The following is an 18992-nucleotide window of genomic DNA, read 5'->3' on the forward strand; positions in this document are numbered from 1 at the left end:
TATTAGTAGGATTTATTAGTACTTGTAAAGTATATTACATAGAGGAAGGCCATTCAGCCTTTCGAGCGTGCCTGTTTCACCATTCAAAACTATTATGGCTGCCCATTCACTTCAGTGCCCCCCCCCCCAAACTATCCCCATATAACCGTCATTGGGATATAGAAATCTGTCAACTGTTGCTAATGACTGAGCATCCACAGTTCTCCGAGGTAGAGAATTCCAAAGATTCACGACACTTCTTGAGTAAATTCCTCCTCATCTCGGTCCTAAATTATTTTGAAATTGTCTCCTGGTTCTAGACTCCCCAAACAGTGGAAACATCTTAGCTCCATCTACCCTGTCTATATCTTTTAAATATTTTGTAGGTTTCAATGAGATCACGTCTCAGTCTTTGAAACTCACAAATCTGGTTTCCCCAATCTCTCTTTATAAGACAGTCCCGCCATCTCTGGAACCTCCGTTGCACTCCCTCTTGTGTGCAAAATATCCATTTTGAGGTAAGGGAACCAAAACTTCACACAGTACTCCAGGTGGAGCCTAACCGATCTTCTATACAATTGAAGCAAGACTTCACTACTCTTATACTGAAAGCCTCTTGCGATAAAGACTAACATTCCATGAAACTTCCCAATTGCTTGCTACATCTGCATGTTAGCTTTCATTGACTTATTGAAAAGGACACATAATCCCTTTATACATCTGCATTTTCTTTTTTTTTAAATAATTTTTATTGAAAGAGTTTTTCCATACAAACATTTACCCCTACTAATTTTTAAATTATTTACAACACAATCCCTCTAGGCAAATGTCCCTCCCTCGCCCGCCCTCTCGCGCGCACCAGTCCTCCCCCCCCAGGCAACCTTAACAAACAAGGCAGCCTACAGTTTCAGACATGAGCAGCGAGCAGACTTGCCCGCGTTACAGTCGTGCATGTCCCCCCACGACCCTTGCTACCCCCCCCCCCCCCCCCCCCCCGGGTTGCTGCTGCCACGACCCCGAACGTCTATCTCTGATCTAAAAAGTCACGGAAAGGTTGCCACCGCCTGGAGAATCCCTGTACCGACCCTCTCAGGGCAAATTTGATTTCTAGCTGAATATAGCTAGCCATATCGTTAATCCAAGTTTCAACGCTTGGAGGCCCCGCGTCCTTCCATTGAATTAATATCCTTCGTCGAGCCACTAAGGACGCAAAGGCCAGTATTCCGGCCTCCCTAGCCTCCTGTACCCCCGGTTCTACCCCGACCCCAAAGATCGCAAGCCCCCATCCTGGTTTGACCCTGGACCCCACCACCTTCGACACCGTCCTTGCCACCCCCTTCCAGAACCCTTCCAGCGCCGGACATGCCCAGAACATATGCACATGGTTCGCTGGGCTTCCCAGACATCTGACACACCTGTCCTCACCCCCAAAGAACCGGCTCATCCTTGTCCCCGTCATGTGAGCTCTATGCAGCACCTTAAATTGAATGAGGCTCAGCCTCGCACACGAGGAGGAAGAATTGACCTTCTCCAGTGCATCCGCCCACGTCCCGTCTTCTATCTGCTCTCCCAGCTCCCCTTCCCACTTGGCTTTCAGCTCCTCCCCTGATGCTTCTTCCGCCTCCTGCATTATCTTGTAGATGTCTGATATCTTCCCCCCTCCGACCCAGACCCCCGAGAGCACCCTATCACTCGCCCCCTTACTGGGGAGCAGGGGAAACCCCTCCACCTGCCTCCTAGCAAATGCCTTCACTTGTAAATATCTGAACATGTTTCCCGGGGGGAGCTCAAACTTCTCCTCCAGCCCTCCCAGGCTCGCAAACCTCCCCTCTATAAACAGGTCCTTCAGCTGCCGTATGCCCACCCTGTACCAGCTCTGAAATCCCCCGTCGATGTTCCCCGGGATGAATCTATGGTTCCCTCTTATTGGCGCCGCCAACAGACCTCCCATTTCCCCCCTGTGTCGCCTCCACTGCCCCCATATCTTGAGGGTGGCCGCCACCACCGGGCTCGTGGTGTACCTCGTGGGGGGGAGCGGCCATGGTGCCGTTACTAGGGCCCCCAGGCTTGTGTTGCCACAGGACGCCCTCTCCATTCGTTTCCAAGCTGCCCCCTCCCCTTCCATCATCCACTTGCGCACCATTGACACATTTGCCGCCCAGTAGTACCCCGAGAGATTGGGTAGTGCCAGCCCTCCACTGTCCCTACTCCGCTCCAAAAAGACCCTCCTCACCCTTGGGGTGCCATGCGCCCACACGTAGCTCATGATGCTACTCGTCACCTTTTTGAAGAAGGCCCTAGGGAGGAAGATGGGCAAGCACTGAAATAAAAACAAGAACCTTGGGAGGACCGTCATTTTGATTGACTGCACCCTCCCCGCCAGCGACAACGGTACCATGTCCCACCTCTTAAATTCCTCCTCCATCTGTTCCACCAGCCTGGAAAAGTTCAACTTGTGGAGGGTCCCCCAGTTCCTTGCCACCTGCACCCCTAAGTACCTAAAGCTCTTTCCTGCTCGCTTGAAGGGGAGGCCCCCAATACCCTCTCCCTGGTCCCCCGGATGTATCACAAAAACCTCGCTTTTGCCCAAATTTAGTTTGTACCCTGAAAAGTCCCCAAACTCTGCTAATAGTTCCATTATCTCCGGCATTCCCCCTTCTGGGTCTGCCACGTACAGCAGTAGATCATCCGCATACAGCGATACTCGATGTTCCTCCCCTCCCCTAGTCAGTCCTCTCCACCCCCCTGAACCCCTCAGTGCCATCGCCAACGGTTCAATCGCCAGTGCGAAAAGTAGGGGGGATAGGGGACATCCCTGCCTGGTCCCTCGGTGGAGCCCGAAATACTCCGACCTCCTCCCGTTTGTCACTACACTCGCCGTCGGGGCCGAGTAGAGCAACTTCACCCACTTAATAAACCCTTCCCCAAACCCAAACCGTTCCAACGTCTCCCACAGGTACTCCCACTCCACCCTATCGAATGCCTTCTCCGCGTCCAGCGCTACCACTATCTCAGCCTCCCCCTCCACTGCCGGCAGCATAATTACATTCAGCAATCTCCGCACGTTCGTGTTGAGCTGCCGCCCCTTCACGAACCCCGTCTGGTCCTCATGGATTACCCCTGGCACACAATCCTCTATTCTAGCTGCCAGGATCTTTGCCAGCAACTTGGCATCCACGTTCAGAAGCGAGATAGGCCTGTAGGACCCGCACTGCACGGGGTCTTTATCCCGCTTCAATATCAGGGAGATCAGAGCCTGCGACATTGTCGGGGGCAGAACCCCCCCCTCTCGCGCCTCATTAAAGGCTCGTACCAGTACCGGTCCCACCAAGTCCACATTTTTCTTATAGAATTCCACCGGGAACCCATCTGGCCCCGGCGCCTTCCCCGCTTGCATCTGACCTATTCCCTTGACTAGCTCCTCTAGCCCTATTGGCGCCCCCAGCCCTTCTACCAGCCCCTCCTGGACCCTTGGGAACCTCAATTTGTTTAGGAAGTCCTCCATTCCCCCTCTCCTCGTCGGCGGCTCAGACTGATACAACTCCTTGTAAAAATCCCTGAAGACCCCGTTCACTTCTTGCCCCTTCTGCACTACCTTCCCGCCCCTCTCCTTCACTCCCCCAATCTCCCTAGCCGCATCTCGTTTGCGAAGCTGGTGTGCCAGCATCCTGATCGCCTTTTCCCCATACTCATAGACCGCGCCCTGTGCCCTTCTCCACTGCGTCTCTGCCTTCCTGGTGGTCAGCAGGTCGAACTTGACCTGCAGGCTGCACCGTTCTCCCAGCAGCCCCTCCTCTGGTGCCTCCGCATATCTCCTATCCACTTCCAATAGCTCCCCCACCAGCCTCTCCCTCTCCTGCCTCTCCTTTCTTTCTCTGTGCGCCCTTATGGAGATCAGCTCTCCCCTGATCACTGCCTTCAGGGCCTCCCAGACCATCCCCACCTGCACCTCACCCGTGTCATTCAAGTCCAGATAGCTCTCAATGCTCTTCCGGACCCTTTTACACACCTCGTCGTCCGCTAACAGCCCCACATCCAGCCGCCACAGCGGGCGCTGGTCCCGCGCCTCCCCCATTTCCACCTCCACCCAATGTGGTGCATGATCGGAGATCGCAATGGCCGAGTACTCAGCTTCCCGTACCCTCGGGATCAGCCCCCTGCTCAACACGAAGAAATCGATTCTGGAGTACACTCTATGGACGTGGGAGAAAAAGGAATACTCCCTCGCCCTCGGCCTACCAAACCTCCATGGGTCTACTCCTCCCATCTGCTCCATGTACCCCCTCAGCACTTCTGCCGCTGCCGGCCTCCTATTGGTCCTTGAGCTCGATCTGTCTAGCCCGGGGTCCAGCACTGTGTTAAAGTCCCCCCCCATGATCAAGCCCCCTGCCTCCAGTCCCGGAATGAGGCCCAATAGGCGCCTCATAAAACCCGCGTCATCCCAGTTCGGGGCATATACGTTGACCATCACCACTTTCTCCCCCTGCAGCTTACCCTTCACCATCACATACCTACCCTCCTTATCCGCCACCACCTCCTCCGCCACGAACGACACCCTCTTTCCCACCAGAATCGCCACCCCCCGGTTCTTTGCGTCCAATCCAGAGTGGAACACCTGTCCCACCCACCCCCTTCTCAGGCGAACCTGGTCCACTACCTTCAAGTGGGTCTCCTGTAACATTGCTACATCAGCCTTCAGTCCCTTCAGGTGTGAGAATACCCTTGATCTCTTGACCGGCCCATTCAACCCCCTCACGTTCCAAGTGATCAGCCGGGTCGCGGGACGACCCGCCCCCTTCCCCTGCCGATTAGCCATGTCCTGTTCCCTGCTCGCCCCGGGTCGGCCCTCCCCTTCTGACCCGCTCCCCATGGCGATGTCCCCCTCCCCCCACCTCTCCAGTCCTCCACTTCCCGTTTCTGGTCTTTTCAGCAGCAACCCGGTATCCCTCCCTAACCCCCCTCCCCCCCCACCCCCAGGCTAGGACCCCTCCTAGCCGCGATGTACCCTCCATCGTACTCCCGTAGGTCAGCTGGTTCACGCTGACCCGGCTGCTCCTGCCACACTCCGACTCCCCCCCGGCTCGGGGGGGGGGGCCTCCCCCCCCTTGCCACTCCTCCCTGGCCCCGCTCCAGCGCGGGAAAGGTCGCCATTGCTAGCCACGCCCCGCACTCCTCCCCTCCCCCCTCCTCTGCCCCGCGCGCGGGAAAACAGAGGAAAGCCCGCGCTTTCGCCCTGCCACACCCCACCCCGCCATCTTCAGTTCCACCCCCGTCCCCGTCCATGCCTGTAAAGAACCCCCCCTAGGAGCCCATATCCCCGATCTGCTCTCCCCCCCGTCCCGCCTCCCCAACTTAACATCATAAATAACAGATAAATAACAAATAACAATGTACTTAACAATCGCCCTCTACCAAACAGCATAAATAACCATAAATAACCATGAATAACCACAATAACAATAACTAAGGGAAGTTGGCAAAGGGGGAAAAAACATCAGAAGAAAAACCACAGCAAGAGTTCAAAATCCAAACAAAGAATTCAGCTGAAAGTACCCGAGCGGCTACGGCCGCCAAGTATCCCCTGGGTCTAATTCGAGTCCAGTTTCTCTTCCTGTACAAAGGCCCACGCCTCCTCTGGGGACTCAAAATAGTGGTGTTGGTTCCTGTAGGTGACCCACAAGCGCGCTGGCTGCAGCATTCCGAACCTGATCCGTTTTGCATGTAGCACCGCCTTCGTCCGGTTGTACCGGGCCCGCCGCTTTGCCACCTCCGCACTCCAGTCCTGGTAGACCCTCACCGTCGAATTCTCCCACTTGCTGCTCCTTTCCCTCTTGGCCCACTCCAGCACTCTCTCACGGTCGCTGAGTCGCTGGAACCGCACCAGCACCGCCCTCGGGGGCTCATTTGCTCTTGGCCTCCTAGCCATGACCCTGTAGGCCTCTTCCAGCTCCAGGGGCGAAGGGACGGCCCCTGCCCCCATCAGGGAGCTCAGCATTTCTGCTACATATCCCGGGAGGTCTGACCCCTCCAGGCCTTCTGCCAGGCCCAAGATCCTCAGGTTCTTCCGCCTCATTCGGGTATCCAGCTCCTCAAAACGGCTCTGCCATTTCAGGTGGAGTGCCTCGTGCACCTCTACCTTTCCCACGAGGACCGTGGCCTCCTCCTCCCTCGCAGTCATCTCCTGTTGCAGCTCCCGAATCGACGCCTCTTGGGTCGCCTGGGCTCCCATCAGCCTGGTGGTCGTCGCATTCATTGACTCCAAGAGCTCCATTTTCAGCTCCGTAAAGAAGCGCAGGAGAGCGGCCTGCTGCTCCTCCGCCCATTTCCTCCATTCCTCGGGTGCGCCACCGGCCGCCATTTTGGTCTTCTTCCCCCGCTTTTTTTTGGGAGCTGCTGTTGCTTTCTTTACCACCCCACTCCGGGTACCGACCATAAAGTTGGTCTGGTTCTCTTCAGGGAGCCTTCCCCCACCGGGATTTGTCCTTACAGCGCCGTTGGGGCCCTCCAATCGGCCCGAAAACACCTTTGTAGCAGGAGCAGCCAAACGTGCGACTTAGCTGGTCATAGCCGCAACCGGAAAGCCTCTACATCTGCATTTTCTAATCTCTCACCATTTAAAAAAATATTCTGGACATTTGTTTCTCCTACCAAAATTGGATAACCTCAATTTTTTCCATTTTATATTCCATCTACCATGCCCATTCACTAAATCTGTCCAAATTACCCTTGAAGCCACTTTGCATCTTCGTCACAACATATATTGCCACCAGCCTTATGTCATCCACAAATTTGGAAATATTACGTTTGGTACCCACATTCAAATTATTGATATATATTGTAAACAACTGGAACCCAAACACTGATTCTTGCGGTACCTCACTAGCTACAGCCTGTCAATGCACAAATTACGCATTTGTTGCTACTGTTTTCTGCCTGTTAACCAATCTTTAATACAAGCCAATATATTACCTGCTCTCCCACGTGCCTTAATTGTGCTAATCAACATCCAGTGGGGGACATTATTGAAAGCCTTCTGAAAATCTAAGTATTCTATGTCCACCTAATTCCCTTTATCAATTCTGTTAGTAGCATCCTCTACAAAGCATTCTCTATGGGCTACAAAGCAAAGCCGAGTAGAATCTCTGGCAAAAGAGCACCCTTCCCCGATGAACTCAATGCATTTAATGCTGGTTTGGAGCAGGAAGCCACCAAACCAATGTCACCTGCCCCAACAGCCTCGGACTCACCCATACCTACTGGCTCAACCTCAGAAGTTAGATAGCCCTTCTCGAAAGTGAATCCGTGGTAAGCAGTGGGTCCTGGCAGAGTCTCCGGTCGTGCAGTCGGGTCCTGCGCAGACCAACAGGCAGGTGTGTTCGCAGACATCTTTAACCTCTCCCTACACCGTGCAGAGGTTCCCACCTGCTTCAAGAAGGCCACTACCGTACCGGTGCCGGAAAAGAACCAGGCAATGTGCCTCAATGACTACTGCCCGGTGGCCCTGCCATCTATTATTATGAAGTACTTTGAGAGGTTAGTCATGAGACATCTCGCCTCCAATCTTCCAGATTGCCTTGACCCACTGCAATTTGCCTACTGCCAAACTGGTCCACAGCAGATGCTATTTCCCTGGCCCTACACTCATCCTTGGTACACCTTGATAACAAGGACACCTATGTCAGACTCCTGTTCATTGACTACAGCTCCGCCTTGATCACCATAATCCCAGCCAAGCTCATATCCAAACACCAAAACCTAGGACTCGGCTCCTCTCTGCAACTAGGTCCTCGACTTCCTGACCCACAGACCGCAATCAGTAAGGATAAGCAACAAAACCTTCTCCACGATAGTCCTCGATACCAGGAAACCGAAAGGCTGCGTACTATACTCCCTATACACACATTACTGTGCAGCAAAATTTGGCTCCAACTCCCATCTACAAATTTGCTGATGACACAACCGTAGTGGGTTGGATCTCAAACAAGAACGAGAATGGGCAGCACGGTGGCGCAGTGATTAGGAATGGGACTACGGCGCTGAGGACCCAGGTTCGAATCCTGGCCCTGGGTCACTGTCCGTGTGGAGTTCGTACGTTCTCCCCGTGTTTGTATGGGTTTCACCCCCACAACCCAAAGATGTGCAGGTTAGGTGGATTGGCCGGGCTAAATTGCCCCTTAATTGGAAAAAAACAAATAATTGGGTACTCTAAATTAGAGGCAATACGGTAACACAAGTGGATAGCACTGTGGCTTCACAGCGCCAAGGTCCCAGGTTCGATTTCCAGCTGGGTCACTGTCTGTGCGGAGTCTGCACGTTCTCCCCATGTCTGCGTGGGTTTCCTCCGGGTGCTCCGGTTTCCTCCCACAGTCCAAAGACGTGCAGGTTAGGTGGATTGGCCATGATAAATTGCCCTTAATGACCAAAAAAAAGGTTAGATGGGGCTATTGGCTTCCTGGGATTGGGTGGAAGTGAGGGCTTAAGTGGGTGGTGCAGACTCGATGGGCCGAATGGCTTCCTTCTGCACTGTATGTTTTATGAGTCAGAGTACAGGAAGGAGATAGCTAACGTTTCGAGTCCATAAGACCATAAGACCATAAGACATAGGAGTGGAAGTAAGGCCATTCGGCCCATCGAGTCCACTCCGCCATTCAATCATGGCTGATGGGCATTTCAACTCCACCTACCAGCATTCTCCCCGTAGCCCTTAATTCCTCGCGACATCAAGAATTTATCTATCTCTGCCTTGAAGCCATTTAGCGTCCCGGCCTCCACTGCACTCCGCGGCAATGAATTCCACAGGCCCACCACTCTCTGGCTGAAGAAATGTCTCCGCATTTCTGTTCTGAATTTACCCCCTCTAATTCTAAGGCTGTGCCCACGGGTCCTTGTCTCCTCGCCTAACGGAAACAGTTTCTTTGCGTTCACCCTTTCTAAGCCATGTATTATCTTGTAAGTTTCTATTAGATCTCCCCTTAACCTTCTAAACTCCAATGAATACAATCCCAGGATCCTCAGCCGTTCATCATATGTTAGACCCGCCATTCCAGGGATCATCCGTGTGAATCTCCGCTGGACACGCTCCAGTGCCAGTATGTCCTTCCTGAGATGTGGGGCCCAAAACTGGACACAGTACTCCAAATGGGGCCTAACCAGAGTCTTATAAAGGCTCAGTAGCACATCGCTGCTTTTATATTCCAACCCTCTTGAGATAAATGACAACATTGCATTCGCTTTCTTAATCACAGATTCAACCTGCATGTTTACCTTTAGGGAATCCTCGACTAGCACTCCCAGATCCCTTTGTACTTTGGCATTATGAATTTTCTCACCGTTTAGAAAATAGTCTATGCTTGGATTCTTTTTTCCAAAGTGCAAGACCTCACATTTTCTCACGTTGAATTGCATCAGCCATTTCCTGCACCACTCTCCCAAACTGTCTAGATCCTTCTGCAGCCTCCCCACTTCCTCAGCACTACCTGCCTGACCACCTAACTTCGTATCATCGGCAAACTTCGCTAGAATGCCCCCAGTCCCTTCATCCAGATCATTAATATATATGGTGAACAGCTGTGGCCCCAACACTGAACCCTGTGGGACACCGCTGGTCACCGGCTGCCATTCCGAAAAAGAACCTTTTATCCCAACTCTCTGCCTTCTGTCAGACAGCCAATCCTCAACCCATGCCAGTAGCTCACCTCGAACACCATGGGCCCTCACCTTACTCAGCAGCCTTCTGTGTGGCACCTTATCAAAGGCCTTTTGGAAATCCAGATAGACCACATCCACTGGGTTTCCCTGGTCTAACCTACTTGTCACCTCCTCAAAGAATTCTAACAGGTTCGTCAGGCACGACCTCCCCTTACTAAATCCATGTTGACTTGTTCTAATCCGACCCTGCTCTTCCAAGAATTTAGAAATCTCATCCTTAACGATCGATTCTAGAATTTTACCAACAACCGAGGTTAGGCTAATTGGCCTATAATTTTCCATCTTTTGTCTTGATCCTTTCTTGAACAAGGGGGTTACAACAGCGATCTTCCAATCGTCCGGGACTTTCCCTGACTCCAGTGATTTTTGAAAGATCTCAACCAACGCTTCCGCTATTTCTTCAGCCACCTCTCTCAGAAATTTTGAAAGCTTTGACAAAGAGTCATCGGACTCGAAACGTTGGCTCTTTTCTCTCCCTCCAGATGCTGCCAGACCTGCTGAGATTTTCCAGCATTTTCTCTATCATCCCACTAGATTCAAAAACAGCTTCTTCCCCGCTGTTACCAGAATCCTCTTATGAACTGAACTGATCTTTCTACCTTTGCCTCTAGTTTTGTAGCACTATATTCCATATGTTGCACCCTATATCTTATGTTTAATTACATTGTATATTTATAGTATGTTCTATGTATTCACGTATGGAGCAATCTGCCTGGACTATACACCGAACGATTCTTTTCACTGTACCTTAGTACATGTGACAATAAATAAACCAAATCAAAGAAAACTTCTAACAGGTTCGTCAATTGTAATTTCCCATTCATAAATCCACGTTGACTCTGCCCAATAGGATCATTGTTATCTAAATGTTGATTTATCGCATCCTTAATAACAGATTCCAGCAATTTCTGTACTACTGAAATAAGGCTAACGGGTCTGCAGTCCCCTTTTTCTCTCTCGACTTCTTGGATAGTGAGGTGATATTTGCTACCCTCGGATCTGCAGAAGCTGTTCCAGAATCTATAGAATTTTGGAGGATAGTCACCAAGTGGGAAATCAGACAGCCAAGGTAACGATAGTGGGTTCAAGTCTGGACACCTCTGGAGAGAACCTTTGTTTGAGGGGCTGGATGGAGCTCAGAGAGAGAGAGTGGGAGAGAGGAAGAATCCTGTTTGAACAGGTGGGAGAAGGATTTGAAAAGCCACAGAGAGGGGTCATGGAAAGCTGTTCCAAACACAGGCTTTTGATAAGGGTTCTGAAGGAACTTCACTAAGAGAAGAAAAATTGCTTCATAAATGGAAGTATCATCTTTGCTTGGCTTTCTCAGTGGAATGAGAGCTGCATGCTCCTTTGATCTGTTTAATGGGAATTTGTGTGTTCGGGTATGGAAACTACATGCAATCTGTTATTAAAATATAAAAGCAAATTACTGCAAATGCTGGAATCTGAAACCAAAAAGAAAATGCTGGAAAATCTCAGCCAGTCTGGCAGCATCTGTAGGTAGAGAAAAGAGCTAACGTTTCTAGTCCAATGACTCTTTGTCAAAGCTAACAAAAGAGAAAGTGGGAAATATTTATACTGTGGAGTGAGAATGAAAGATGAGTCATAGCCACAGAAACCCAGGTAAACCGGGTGCTAATAGCCACAGAAACCAAGGGGAAAGAGTGCTAATGACAGTCCCCAGAGAGAACAAAAGATGTGAAAGGCCAAACAGCAGAGAAACTGACATCAGAGAGTGAACTGTAGATGTGGGGGGAGGGGAAGGGAGAAGCAAAGAGGAGAAACGGTAAGGAAAGGTGGATTATATATATTAAGAAAGACAAGAAAGAAAGAAATGGTAAAAGACAGTTAAAATGAAATGGGATGAAAACAAATGGGTTGAGGTGGGGTAGAGCTAATCATCTGAAGTTGTTGAATTCGATGTTGAGACCGGAAGGCTGTAGCGTGCATAACCGGAAGATGAGATATTGTTCCTCCAGTTTGCATTGAGCTTCACTGGAACATTGCAGCAGGCCAAGGACAGATATGTGGGCATGGGAGCAGGGTCTTTTGTTAAAATGGTAAGCAGCGAGAAGGTCAGGGTCCTGAATGCGCACAGACCGAAGATGCTCAGCAAAGCGATCACCCAGTCTGCGGGTTGGTCTCTCCAATATAGAGGAGACCACATTGGGAGCAGCGAATGCAATAGACCAAATTGGAAGAGAAATGCTGCTTAACCTGAAATGAATGTTTTGGAACTGGGATGTTAAGCATGGAAGAGATAAAGGGGCAGGTGTAGCACCTTCTGTGAAAGCATGTGAAGGTGCCATTGGTAATGGGAGAGGTACTGGGTATGGTGGAGGAGTGGGCTAGATTATCTCCGGGGGGGGGTCTTTGTGGAATGCTGACCGAGTGAGTGAAGGGAAGATGTGTTTGGTGGTGGCATCATGCTGGAGTTGGCAAAAATGGCGGAGGATCATGCTTTGCATGCGGAGGCTGGTGGGATGAAATGTGAGAACGAGGGGGGCTGTATCCTTGTTCTGGGAGGGTTGTTCTGTTCTGCAATCTGTGATTGTGATGGTTGAAGTTTAAAAGTTGTTTTTCTCTTGTTTAATAAAGTTTGTTTAAAAAATAACCAAGCCCTATTTCTTATGTTATCACTCACGGAACGAATCAGTCTTTCTGCTGCGTATTAAAACCTTTAAAAAAAAGTATATGGTTCTGGTCCAGTACCTTAGCCACTGCTGAGACGTCTGTAACAGTTCAAATTTAACACCCTGGCTTCAGATTGAACCACCTCACCTTCAGACATAATGTAAAATTCTGTCATTATAGTCACTTATTAGTCCTTGTTACATAATGCAAAATCTAAAATAGTCGGTTTCACAACATGCTGCTCTAAAAAAAACCTCTAATACTCCAAAAACCCATCCTCCACAGCATTAGGGCAGACTTGCCAATCTCTGTGCAGATTGAAATCACCCATGATTACCGTTATTACCCATGCCACATGCTTCTCTAATCTCCTGATTAACACTGCCACACATTACCACTACTGTTTTGTGGCCTATAAATAGCAACTACCAATGTTTGGTGTGCCTTGCTGTTTCTTAGTATCAGCCAAACAAATTCCACATTTTGTTCTTCCGATCTGAGATCCTCCCTTACAAATGTACTGATTCCATCCCCATCAGAGCAACACCACCTCTTTTCCTTTTACCTGTCCTTCTTAAATGTCGAATATCTTTGAATATTTAGTTCATGGTCTTGATTACCCATGCTTCTGTAATGGCAATTAGATCATCCCAATAACCTCAAATTATCTAAGGCTAGTTCATGCTCACCTTATTTTCACCTGCCGTCTAATTTTGCTTATTTGCCTGGGTCCCAGGTTCGATTCCCGCCTGGGTCACTGTCTGTGCGGAGTCTGCATGTTCCCCCTGTCTCTGCACGGGTTTCCTCCGGGTGCTCTGGTTTCCTCCCACAAATTCCGAAAAACGTGCTGTTAGGTAATTTTGGACATTCTGAATTCCCCCTCAGTGTACCCGAACAGGCGCCAGAATGTGGCGACTGGGGGCTTTTCACAGTAACTTCATTACAGTGTTACTGCAAGCCAGCATGTGACAATAAATCCGCCTCACGGCGCCGAGGTCCCGGGTTCGATCCCGGTCACTGTCCATGTGGAGTTTGCACATTCTCCCCGTGTTTGCGTGGGTTTCGCCCTCACAACCCCAAAGATGTGCAGGGTGGGTGGATTGAACACGCTAAATTGCCCTTAATTGGAAAAATGAATTGGGTACTCTAAATTTATAATTTAAAAAAATGTGACAAAAAAGATTATTACACTTCCTGTTCCAAGCTTTTCCGTCCAATTTGAGCTATCCCTCTGACAGACTAGTTTAAACCCTCCCCAACATCTCAAACAAATTTCCCTGCGAGGATGTTAGTCCTGGCCCTGTTAAAGTGTGATCTGTCCAGCTTGTACGAATCTCACCTGCCCTAGAACCGGTCCCAATCTGATGCCCTTCTTCATACACCATTTCTTTAGCCACATGACCGGTTGCTCAATCATCCTATCACTATGTTCAGTAGCATGTGGCACTGTGGTAATTCTGAAATAACTTTTGAGGTCCTCATCCTACCTATATCATTGGTACCTCTGGCTGTTCACCCTCTCCCAGAAAGGTATTCTGCAGCTGTTCCATTACATCCATGATCCTGTCGCTATCGCTCTTCCTCCTCTCCTGTTCAGCTGAACCACCCGTGATAATTGTGGTATTGGATCTGGCTGCAATCGCCTTCAAAAGGGGTGGCACAGTGATTACCACTACTGCCTCACGGTGCCAGGGACCCAGGCTTAATTCTGGCCTTGGGTGACTCTCTGGTTTTCTTCAAGGTGCTCTAGTTTCTTTCCACAGATGTGCAGTCTAGGTGGATTGACCATGCAAAATTGTCCCTTTATGCCCAAAGATGTGCAGGTTAGGTGGGGTTGTGGGGATAGGGTGAGGGATTGGACCTGGGGAGGGTGTTCTTTCAGAGGGTTGGTGCAGGCTCGATGGGCTGAATGGCCTCCTGCACTAGGGATTTTATGATCCAAAATGGAAAACTGATGAGCGAGCAAGATGGACTTGGGGGAACTCATGCACTACCTTCCTGGTTCTCTTTGGACCGCCTGGAAGTCACCCATTCCTGCTCTGCCTGGATGCTCCTAACCTGCGGTCTGACAAAAATGTGCTATCGACATATTTCACTGCCTTGCAGGCGTACCACAATGACTCCAACCACCACTCAAGTTCCAAAATGCAGAGCTCTAACTTCTGGAGCCAGTGTCACGTCACACATATGTTTATCTAAAACACATGGTGCATCCATGACATCTAATTTGCTGCAGGATGCACATTGTACTCGGCCAAGCTAACCTGTCAAAGTAATTTTAAAAACCAGTTGTCACAATTTGAATAAGTTGAATAACTCGCCCATTCCCCACCAAACACTGTCTTCCCCTGTAGTGAAGTAAGAGCCAACTACTGGAGGCTGAAAAAGGTAGAAAACGGAGCACCTCTTTCACTGAACTGCCTCACTCACTAAACTCTCAGCTTGGCACTGTGCACACTGCAGCAAACTAGGAATGGCAGCGCTCCTCCAACCTAGAGTGCATATTCTGTGCAATGTGGGAACTGCAGGGTGCTCCCATGTATAGGACAATCATTTGTGCAGGGAGCATTCTCAGTTACAGCAGCTTGAGCTCTGGATTTCAGAACTTGAGCAGCAGCTAGCATCACTGCAATGCATCCATGAGGCCCGAGCTACATGGAATGTGTGTTTATAGATGTGATCAATCGCACAGTTTGAGTTTGCAGAGAGAGGGGGAATGGGTGATAACCAGGCAGTCAAAAAGAAATGGGCAGATCGTAAGGAGTCCCTTGAGTGCATCCCAGTGTTCAGTTCTGAATACTGACGAGTGATGGTTATCTGGGGAGTGCAGCCAGAGCCACATCTATGGCACTGCAGGTGGTTCAGCTGCACACAAGTGCAAGGAAGTCTAAAAGAGCAATAGTGGTAGATGACGTGATAATTAGGGGAACTGATGGGCATTGCTGCAACTGCGGATGTGAATCGAGAATGATTTGTTGTAATTCTGCTGCCAGGGTCAAGGATGTCACAGCGACTGCAGAGCACCTTGAGGGGGAAAAGAGTGAACAGCAAGCAGTCGTGGTCCACATCGGTACCAACAACATAGGTAAAAAGAGGGATCTGGTCCTGCAGTCAGAATTTGGGGAGCTTGGTAGAAAATTAGCAAGCAGGACTTCCAACGTAGTAATCTCCAGATTACTCTCAGCCCAACAAGAAAAGAGGCACTGATAGACCTGGTCCTTGAGAATGAGGTAGGTCAAATAGATTGTGTCAGTGGGACAGCATTTTGGGGACAATGATCATTGTATCATAAGATTTAGGATGACTATGGAAAAGGACAAAGAACAATCCAGAGTAAGAATAATTAACCAGGGTAAAACCGGGGGGGGGGGGGGGGGGGGGGGGGGGTGCGCGCCGGAGCCATGGTAGATTCTTTCCAGGGGTTGGTGAAATTATACTACTGTTGGAGGATGTGTGTGGTTTAACAGTTTTTGTTACATAGACTGCTGTTCCCTCTCTTTCCGGTTAGACATGGTTCTTTTCAGATGACGAAAATTGGACTGATGTGGTGGTCATAAGATGGGTTGGGATAGGTGGACTGAATATTCTAAGCATTGTTCTTTGCACAGACGTTAAGGCATTGTATGGAAGTTGGCTGACAACAGACAGCTCTGCAGGCAGTTGGAAGGCAACCACAGTATACAGGAAGTCATGAGGGCAAGTGTACAGATCAGCTGACATGCTATAGGTATTGGCTTGCATCCAGTTCCGTGTCTTCCACATCTCAAAGGAGGTTTTATGTGCAAAAGCATTTACGCACATCTTCTGTTCAGAAGCAAAATCCTTGCCAAAAGCTTTCCAGCTAATTTAAGTCAGAGAAATTTGTAAACAAAGATAAAATTGATGGAAACTTGGAGTAACCAGCTGCAAATGAGTTTGCAATTTACTTGAACATCTGTATACATTATTCAACTCGGCATGATTTTATTATTCCCCTTGCTCCCCAGAAAAAGTACTTTCATATACTGATTGCTTTCTGTCTAAATGTTAACTGTTCATGTATGCAATCATAAGGGCAGCACAGTGGCGCAGTGGTTAGCATTGCTGCCTCACCGCGTCGAGGTTCCAGGTTCCCAGCTCTGGGTCATTGTCCATGTGGAGTTTGCACATTCTCCCTGTGTTCGCTTGGGTTTTGCCCCCACAACCCAAAGATGTGCAGGGTAGATGGATTGGTCATTCTAAATTGTCTCTTAATTGGAAAAAATGAATTGGGTACTTACATTTTTTTATTTTTTTTAAAGCATGCAATCATAAGTTTCAGAATAGCCACATTTGGTGTTCAGTGAAAGGTTTTACCAACTGGTTTTGTTTTGAGAAATATCTTGTTTGCTCAGTGTTGCACATAGAAGTCCCTTTGATAAAGCTTTACATCATTATTTTTGCATTTAATTATTAACAAATTGGCAAAGGTTTAGTGCAAGGGGAAAGTTGCTCTGAAGAACGACTGACAGACGGAACCTTGCTAATTTCAAAGAACCTACACCTTGTATTTCACCAGTAAAAATAAGAGCCCACAGGGGCAGCATGGTGGCACAGTGGTTAGTATTGGCTACACTAAATAGCCCTTAATTGAAAAAAATTATTTGGATACTTTAAATTTATATTTAAAAAAATAAGAGCCCACAATGATTGGCACAAAGTAATTGGTAAAAGGCTTGATTGGAAATGTGACCGTCACATCAAAGATTTCATATGATAGAGAAAGCAAAACATTGTCTAATATTTCATTCTCCTTTGCAACCAAACAATTTTAATGTTTTTATATTCATTCGTGAGATGTGGACGCAATTGGCTCAGCCAGCATTTATTGCCCATCCTTCATTGCCCTTGAATTGAGTGTCTCGCTCAGTCATAGAGAGGGAATTTTAAAAGTCAACTACATTGCTATGGGTCTGGAGTCACATGTAGGCCAGACTGGGTAAGGATGATGTATTTCCTTCCCGAAAGGACATAGTGAACCAGAAGGGTTTTTATGATAGTTGACCATGGTCATCATTAAGACTTTTAATTCCAGATCTGCCATGGCGGAATTCAGACCCAAGCCCCCAGAGCATTACCTTGGGTTGCCAGTCGAGTGACATATCACTATGCCACCACCTCCCCTAATACTAATTGCAACCGTTGCTGATTGCCGTACAATGTATAACTTTTTTTGTTAAATAAATTTAGATTACCCAATTATTTTTTCCAATTAAGGGGCAATTTAGCGTGGCCAATCCACCTACTCTGCACATTTTTTTGGGTTGTGGGGGCGAAACCCACGCAGACACGAGGAGAATGTGCAAAGTCCACACGGACAGTGACCCAGAGCCGGGATTGAACCTGGGACCTCAGCGCCGTGAGGCGGTTGTGCTAACCACTAGGCCACCGTGCTGCCCTACAATGTATAACTTGGAGAAAATCGTTTCCAGTATTTTCCGTTATTTCCGAAATGGCATGTGTTGGGGAAGTGAAGCTCTGATGTGTGCTATTTTCTATTGGCACCGTTTAAGGCATTCAGCAATGTGAACTTTTAACAACAACATTTCCTCACTGATGTCACAAAATTGAAACAATTGCCATAAATCACAGTATATAAGTCAATCTGGCACAGAAGACAACCCAATTTTTCCGGCCTCGTAATCCAGTTTTAGCATATACTTGCTATGCCAAGACATGCACAAGTAACTTTTCACCCCACAAGTGCATGTTTTGCTTCCTGGTACCTTTTATAAGTGGGCAAATTTCAAACAATCACAATTTATACTGCAGGAGAAAAGGGTGCTAATTGGTTGATAGTTGACCCTAGCAGAGTACAGACCATACTCAACCAACCTGTGCTGGTAAAACCCAAAACAAAATGTTTACTGTTAAATGTGATTTTGCAATTGAGTAGATTTGCTGAACAACCCCAAGTGTACTAATAGCAACACCATCGATCAATCGAGCTCATAACGTGGTTCATTTAGACGCAGATACAAGCAACATACATTGAAACTTAGGGGACCTGCTCTCTGCAAACAAAAGGAATATGTTGAAGCCTTGCACTTTTCTGAATCCCAGAAGAGCCGTAAATACAATGGGCGGAATTCAACCAAAAAATAAAGTTTCTCTTTTGGGTGAGTTTGGCAGGGTGTTTCCTGGTGGCTTTTTGGGTGAGATGCTCACCAGTATTCACCCATACTAAGCCATTTTTTGTGGGCCTCAGGGAGATTCTACCCTCATTAGAAATCTTTCAATAGTGAGGAACTGAACTCGATGGCGAGGCCAGTTCCTCCGAGATTGGGCAGCCATTTTGAAAGGGTGCTCCGATCTCGAAGTGAGCTTGAAGGGGCTCCCATAGCCCACTTATAAAAGGTACCAGGAAGCAAAACATGCACTTGTGGGGTGAAAACCCCACCCACAGACAATGTCATCTCCTGCACACATGGGAACGACCCCACCCCCAGCCTGGGTGAGGACACCCCGCTAAGGGTCCCTCATTTCAAGCCTCCCAATCCCCCGCCTTTCAGGACCTCCATCTATCACCCCATCTCATTTGATGTCCCTTCGTACCCCCCTCATCACTTCTTTCATGGGCATGGACCCCTCAGGCCAAGACCCTTGGCAGTGCCAGCCTTATAGTGCCACCTGGGCACCCTGGTGGTGCCAAG

The 18992-nt window shown here is 48.8% G+C and overlaps 1 protein-coding gene across 2 annotated transcripts in view; it reads left to right on the top strand.

Moving 5' to 3' along the window:
* Positions 1 to 18992, top strand: part of cbfb (core-binding factor subunit beta) — a 131841-nt gene that overhangs the window by 58376 nt on the left and 54473 nt on the right. The window lies entirely within an intron of this gene.

The sequence above is a fragment of the Scyliorhinus canicula genome, chromosome 9 (genome assembly GCF_902713615.1).
Source record: "Scyliorhinus canicula chromosome 9, sScyCan1.1, whole genome shotgun sequence".
Classification (NCBI taxonomy): domain Eukaryota; kingdom Metazoa; phylum Chordata; class Chondrichthyes; order Carcharhiniformes; family Scyliorhinidae; genus Scyliorhinus; species Scyliorhinus canicula.